The 7,681-nt window shown below is 43.8% G+C and overlaps 1 long non-coding RNA gene across 1 annotated transcript in view; it reads right to left on the bottom strand.

Annotated features, from left to right (window-relative positions):
* The window catches only part of LOC109373388 (uncharacterized), a 31,438-nt gene extending 24,979 nt beyond the window's left edge, over nucleotides 1-6,459 (bottom strand). The window contains exons 1-3 of the long non-coding RNA XR_002122218.1: nucleotides 6,219-6,459; nucleotides 5,821-6,000; nucleotides 1,845-1,948 (exon numbers count right to left, since the gene is read on the bottom strand). This is a non-coding gene — a long non-coding RNA (uncharacterized LOC109373388). The remainder of the gene's footprint in view (nucleotides 1-1,844; nucleotides 1,949-5,820; nucleotides 6,001-6,218) is intronic.
* Between the last annotated feature and the right edge of the window lie 1,222 nt (nucleotides 6,460-7,681).

A 7,681-nucleotide genomic window follows, 5' to 3' on the forward strand; every position in this document is an offset into this window, starting at 1 on the left:
AAAAAAAAAAAAAAAAAAAAAAAAAAAAAACCAATGGAGGGCCAGCCAAGTGGCGTGTTGGTTAAGAGTTGGCTTGGGACGCCAGCTCTGAGCAGCAGGGCCCAGGTTCAGATCCCACATGAGGGCCAATGACGCTGCACCCTCTACAGCTAAGATGATGAACAACAGCTCAACCTGGAGCTAGGCTGCCGTGAGTTGCAGGAGATGGCATAGGCTGCAGTGAAGCTGCAGTGAAGTTGCAGTGGGCTGCCATAAGCTACTGTGAGCTTACGGCATGAGCTGCCGGCAGCCAGCATGAGCTGCCAAGAGCCGCCGTGAATGACTATCCAGTGGCCGGTGACCGATCTGCCTCACCTGGGAAGAGTACAATGACAATACCAACATGGGCCAGTGAAGCGATGTCCTCCACAATTAGACTGAAGAACAAAAGGACAGCAACTTGTCTGTTCCCCTTCCCTGATTCCCCAACACTGTTCCCCTCCCCCAATTCCCCAATTAAAAAAAATTTTTAATAAAAAAAGTTTAAAAACCTATGGAACAGAAAGAAGGGGAAAAAAGTCATATGATCATTCTCTAAATAAGTGAGTGCTTAATTTGTGACAAAAGTGTCACTTCAGAGCACTGGGGAAAGGAAGTTTTTTCCATTAATGGTGAAGGGTAAGCATATATCATGGAGAAAAAATAAACTTGATCCAAACCTCACACCATATACAAAATTCAATGCCATGTAGGTTACAGATCTAAATGTAGAAGATGAAACAATGAAGCTCCAGAAAATAATATAAAAGGATTATTTAAATATGCCCTTAAGATATTTTAAACATATCTTAAGATACCATAAAGAGTGAAAATTTAAGCTCAGAGTAGTATATGATATTTGCAACATATATCACCAAAAAAGGATCATATGAAGAATACAGAAATAGCTCCCACAAATCAACAAGAAAAGATGAATAATACAATAGAAAAATTAACAAGACACTTGAAAAGCCCATTCACAAAATAACCAAGTGGCCAAAAAGATGCTTAACTTATTAATAATCTGGGAAATCAAATTAAAACTACGGTGAGATACAACTACATACCACCAGAATGACCAAAAAGACTGAGAACACCAAATGTTAACAAGGATGGAGTGAAGCATAACCTTCACCCACTACTGGTGGGAGTGGGAACTGGTACAAGCTCTTTGGAAAACTCTCTGACACTATTAAATATGAGCATAGTCACCCAGTACAACTTAGGAACTTATCACCTTAGTTGATATACCCAACAGAAATGTATGCACACTCCCACCAGGGATGTGGACAGAAAAGCTTATAGCTGCACTCTCTGAAACAGCCCCAAACTGAAAACAACCCAAATATTCATCAAGGGTAAAACAGGTAAACTATGGTAACTATTATTGACACAACAGAAGGAAATACAACAAGGAAAATATAGTACAATTTTACCCAACAACAGAACCAGACTGAACAACACCTACCATATTCTTCCATTCATATGACGTTCAAAAAAAAAAAAACTATGGTGTCAGAAATCAGGATAGTGGTTACCTCAGTTGGAGGAAGGGGGAGCCCCATCAGAGGAGCAATCAGAAACGTTGGCCATGTTCTCTTTCTCCTCCTGAGGGGAGGGGTTGGTCATAGAATGTGTTCACTCAGGGTCATGTATCAAGTTGCATGCTTCTGCTCTTTGCAATCTTCCTTACATGGAACCCCAATAAAGCTTTCAAGAAAGTTTCAAATGTTGATTTCCATTTCTTAGGTGAAGTAAAAGGAGGGACTAACACAGAAAATATTATAGAATATCTTTAATAAACTCATTCAGTGATTTGTTCTTACCTGTGTTCAGGTTGCTCTTCCGATGTCCATTACAGAGCAGAAAAGAAAAAGAACCACACAGGATCATAGGTCAGCTGGATTAGGGAGAAGAGAACGCCTTCCTCCTGAGGAAAAACAAATAAAACTGGGACCCTCTGCAGTTTAGCTAAGAGGTAAGTAATGCGTGAGGAGAAAAAAAAAAAAGTTAAAGGCCCAATGTACAAAATAGTGACAACAGTGAAGGGCCTGCTGGAGACTCATATAATTCCAGCCATATTATACAAAGCAGGATTAAAAGGTAACAAATTTAGGCTGGCTACAAGGAAATGCTTTCTTATGAAACGTATAATTAACCTGTAGCCAGTGGTTTAGTAAAATCCAACTCCTCCCTCAAAACAAAAAATTAGCTATTTATAGCAGCCAAACCAGCCTCTGCAGTTACACTGACTAATATTGTATTACAAAGACTCCCCTGCTTCCAGGCAAAAACTGATAGCCAGCTGGGGTCAGGGAGAAAATTTTCCCTTTGGTGTAGTGTTTCACAGTCCTGTTATCTAATATGGAACCACCGGAGAGGCTGCGTAGTACTTGCACCTCCGTTCACGGCACCTGGCTTGGGGACCCAGGAGGCTGCACTGAAACAGGCCATTGTTTCAATCCTGGGTGACAACACCTGTAGGCCTGTATTTAGGCAACACCTTGTGTTTCCAAAAGGTAAACACAATGAATATCATCAAAATTGTTACTAACACTGCTGTTTTTGCATCAACAATCTACAAATAGAGGGGAGATCTCAATATATGTGCGGAATAAACAGAGCAGGGAAACCTACGTTGAGGTAATTCCAAAGACAGCTCCACCATTTAGCAGCCTGGATTTCCATTGTTGCATTTTTCGGTATGAAAAACACAGATATTATTCATCAAAGTGATTGTCCTGTGCACTTGTATACCTTATATAATTTATTTTTTTAGGGCTTTCTACTTCAAAGAAATCACCAGCTAATGACATTTCAGACTTTAGAAATTTTTTCTGATAGCACACTGGAATTCCCTCAGGGACAGGATTGTGAATAAGTGGATTTTTAAAAAGATCATTAACAGATATTACAAACCAATTCAAACTGAGCATTTTCTTTGCAAATTACTTTAACTTTTAAAGCCATTGGAGGAGGAAAAGAAAAAAAAAAAGACAGTGAGTGATTTAATTTACTTAACCTGTCTACAAATTGCAGCTTTGTATTCCATGGGCAATTGCATTTCCAACCACAAAAATATCTGTAATAGAGATATTTTTCTAAATGATCACCCTTGATGAGTGATATTTCAAAAGATGGTAATGTTTATTTTTTTTTATTTAGCAAGTTGCCCTAGAATTGAGAATGTTTACTTTATTGATATGTTTAAAGTAAAAACAGAGCCCTGCACTGTCTATACCTATTGCTTAATTAAACTCTCAAGTAATTATCAGGTTCATCATTTCCTGACCACACGGACAGACGGTGGAGCTTGGGTGGTAGATTGTGGCCAGGGTGGGGGAGGCTCTTTTATTTAATAATCAAACCATAGTTGCTGGGCTGAAGAGCTAATACTCGGGGTAAGAAGCACCTTTACTCCCCCTCGTACATCAGGCCTGATTCGTATTTGCATCCACACCCCGTTGTGCATGTTTTCCATTCAAAGAACACCCGTGGACTTCAAAGGGAGTCGCCTGCAAGGATGGGCTGCGTGGGAGTCCTGAGAGGCTCCAGAACAGGCCCAGAGCCGGGAGAAACCATGCCAAGACTAGCTCACACTAGAGCCCCCAAACCATGTCACAAAATTAAACGGTCTCCCCTGCCTATGCCATCCCACAGCGCATGTGGGAAATGTCCCCAGGCTTGCCAAGCACTGCGCTGGCTTCTCAGGCTACTACTTATAAATATTTGATGAGCGGTGCTCCATTTATAAAAAAGTATGTTAATAAGAATATTCTTTGAAATTGGAGTCCAATGCAGACTTTTAAAAGGCTCATTGTTTGAGGTACTACAGGTTTCCTTTTTTTCCCCCTTTAAAGTGCAAAGTCAACTTACCACAAACCAAACAAAGGAATCTAATATCCTTTTGGATGTCCCATCAACAAAAAATGGGTAGGATTCTACTTGAAAGGTTGTTCTATTTTTGGAAGGACTTATTAAATTATTGAGGTTAAAGGAACATAGACACTAATGTTTCTGGAGTGTCTCTTTTGTGCCAGATATTTTGATTCTCCTCTTTTAATCCTCACCAATATATCATGAGGCAGACTGTATTACCCCCATTTTAAAGATGGAGAAATGGGCCTCACAGAGATCATGCAAATTGTCTATTCCAAGGCCCCACAACAGTAAGTGCAGAGCTGGTCTAGAGCCCAGATCTGCCAGCCCCAAAGCCCGCGTTTGTTTCTCAACCTCACACTAATGCCCAGGTGCCAATTTCAAGTGTCATGTTTACATCTGGTGGTAGCTGCCATTTTTCTGAAGAGGTAGAACTCAAAGATTACGGGTTTCCTTGCATTCGAGCTCAGACAGGGAATACTGTATTCCACATGCTGATGGAAAAAGAATTTGTTTTGCCCCAGAGAGTTCCTAGTTGGATCCTGCCAGGAAACACAGGATCCAAGGCAGCTGGCAGTCCACACTAGCGAGTCTGAATGTCACATATGTGAGTCTCAAAATGCTGATGTCCCTCTCTGAACCTCAGGGAACAAAAGTGATTCTAGTGATCACACTAGACTCCCTTGGACACAAGTCTAAGAGGGAGCAGGACAGGCAAGGACTCCAGGATGACAGAGGACACAGATGCTAACCTATAGAGAAGCAGCACATCCAAAATCATCATGCCCCATAGTATTAAGTGTTGGGATGGGAGGAGAAAGTTGCATCTTCCATTTATCTCCTTGTGCCCCTCCCTAACCTCAAGATTTGAGAGCCCTGATGAGGTAGGTGTAGGATGTGGCTATTGAGTGGTCATAGAGTGAGATCAGGGGACCTAGTCCTTGTCTACCTGGTGAGCAGACACCAATCAGGAGCCCCGGCTATACTGCAGTAGTAACAGGGGCTGACCACGACCACCCATGAGCGCCTTCCTGTTTCCACAGGCTCCTAGAGCAAGAGCCCCTGAAGCCACCAGAAGGAGCCCAGGCAACTCTGTGGGGCCACCATTTTCCCTGAGCTCACAGAAAGTTCACAGGAAGAGAGGTACTGTTCCTGGGACTGCTCACAGGGACACCAAGTCCTTTGTTCCTTCTCCGAGGCTGCTTCCTCATCTGCACCATAAAGATACTTGTACTGCCCACTCAGCCTAGCATGCTGGGTGATGATAAAGATGACACAGGACCTCATCTGTAAAAGTGCTCATACAACCCAGGCTGCGGGGACCATGTCTCTTTCCTATAATTCCAAGCACGTTTCTCAACATCAGACTTTTTGCTGTATTCTCATCACTGTGGCTTGGTCTTTGAGCGAAAATAAATCTAAATGGGAGTGATGTTTCAGGTGATAGCAGTCAAAACCAAAGTTTAAAAATAAAATAAGATGTTTTCTGAGCACAGAACAACAATTTTTATATATTTTGCACTCATTCAACAAATCCTTACATACACTGAGTTGAGGCTTAGGCTCTACATTGTTATGCTGGATTTCTAAGCACAATTTACTTGGCCTTTGCACTTAGGATAAAATCAAACTCCTAAACATGAACAGGTCTGAGGCCAGGTAGGACCTGATGCCTCTCAAACTTCATGCTGACCATGCTCGCTGCCCTCCAGACACACTTTGAAGAAGCTGAGCTGAAGTCCCACCCTGGGGGTCTTCCTTGGCCCCTCCCCACAAAGGCTATTCACCTGCTGGCCCCATCTCTTCCTTCCTGATTCGGCTCAAACATCCTCTCCTCAGAAAGACCTTCCATCACCTGCACACCCAACATGGCCCAGCCCTGATCTCCCTGCCCCTTTCGGTTTCCTTCAGGGCAGTCATTACCATGTGTGACACTCGGGCTGTGTGGTCCCTCAGATGCCAGTCATCTCCCCCAACTCAACTGCAACATCCAGAAAGTCAGAGATCCGCTCCGTCTTCTTGCCTCGCTTTGTCCCCAGGCCCCAGTACAGTGCCTGGCACATGAAGGACACAGGAAACAGTGATGCCGTAAAGCAGCTTTACCTGGTGTAAAATAACATAAAACCCCAATCAGGTACTTGGTGGCATTGGCTACAGTGGCAGCCCCTGGACTGCAGGAGAAAAGTTCTCATTTTTCCTCCTCCACAAAGCTCAAGTTCTTTCCGCTACAATTAATCCATGCCTCCTCCCTGCAAGACAGCGATGCACACCTGATCTGGAAGGAAGGCCTGTGTTTACTCCCAGCCTGGCAAACGTCTTACCTGTTGGCTAGGGTCCTGCCTGCCAAGGAGGCACAGCTTCCCTCTGTCATCTAAGTGTGAGATGGCAGTGAGCTCGGTGCCCTGCCGGGCCCAGGTGTGACTCTCAGGTGCTTCCTGGGGCTCCTCTGTCTGAGTGAGCAAGGGCTCCAGTGACCGCCCAGGACTTCAGCTCCTGTTGCCGAATGAATTCCCCGCCGTGCTGCAGAGTGGAGAGTGGCAGGCCACACTCACCCCATGAACTCCTTTTTAGTCTTCAAATTTGTTTATTTATTGGATCATTTGCAAATTAAAGAATATATATTCGTTGTAACCAGTGAAACAACACTTAAAAATGTGAATAAAAGCAAAGACAATGCTTTCTCCCTGTCTCACATTACCACGCCTAGATTCATGTTACTTCTATAATTATGTAGCGTAATATGTATACAATGTGTAGAATATATTCATATATAATTATATTACATATAATTATATATTCATATATAATTATATTACATATAATTTTACATAAGTGGAGTCATTTACAGTCTGGGCGAATTTTAGGGCAGCATTTTATCTTTAATGACCACCTGTCTATGTAGTTTGCTTGCCTTTCCCAGGTGTGGTTACTCCAGACACTTAGTGGAGAGTGCAGGTGTGCTCTGGCCAGAGGACCACACCTGTGTGCAGTGGCACGCATTTCCCTTTCTGTCCTTAAACGCACCTGCCTTGGTCACACTGGAATTCAGATGAGTCTTCAGACAGGCAGCCCTATTGGTGTTTTCTCTTCTCAGTTGCTGGTTGAGGACATTTGAGGAGATACCTGGACCACCTCTCACCCAACCCCCAACCCCACACCACAGACCACCCCGGGCACCATCTCTAGTTTCCCGTCACTCCTTGGCCCTCCAGCCTCCTTCTGTTTCTAATTGGCTCACATTTCGAGCCAACAGCCCCTGTATTATTTCTGACCTTGTCTATTTCCAGTGACCTTCTCAAAATAACAAATCTCTAGGCCAAAGCCTCTTTCCCTTTCTCCACAGGTGTCTCTCTCCCCATCCCTCCTCTTCAAAGCTTACCCAAGCCTCGCTCTGTACCCATTTACTCAGCCCATTTGTCTTCAAGTGACTATTCCTACTGACCCTCACCCCTACCACGTCGCAAATTTGATCAACATATTTGTGTGTTGCTTTGTAGGTTAAAAACATATACAAATAGGGCCAGCTGAGTGGCGCATTGGTTAAGAGTTGGCTTGGGACACCAGCTCTGAGCAGCGGGGTCCTGGTTCGGATCCCACATTAGGGCCAGTGACTCTGCACCCTCTACAACTAAGATGGTGAACAACAGCTCGACATGGAGCTGGGCTGCAGAGATTCACAGGTGACTGCATAGGCTGCAGTGGAGCTACAGTGGGCTGCCATAAGCTACTGTGAGTAGTTGGCAGCCAGCATGAGCTGCTGTGAGCCACTGTGAGCGGCCTTCCA

The sequence above is a fragment of the Hipposideros armiger genome, unplaced genomic scaffold (assembly GCF_001890085.2).
Source record: "Hipposideros armiger isolate ML-2016 unplaced genomic scaffold, ASM189008v1 scaffold_716, whole genome shotgun sequence".
In the NCBI taxonomy this organism is placed as follows: domain Eukaryota; kingdom Metazoa; phylum Chordata; class Mammalia; order Chiroptera; family Hipposideridae; genus Hipposideros; species Hipposideros armiger.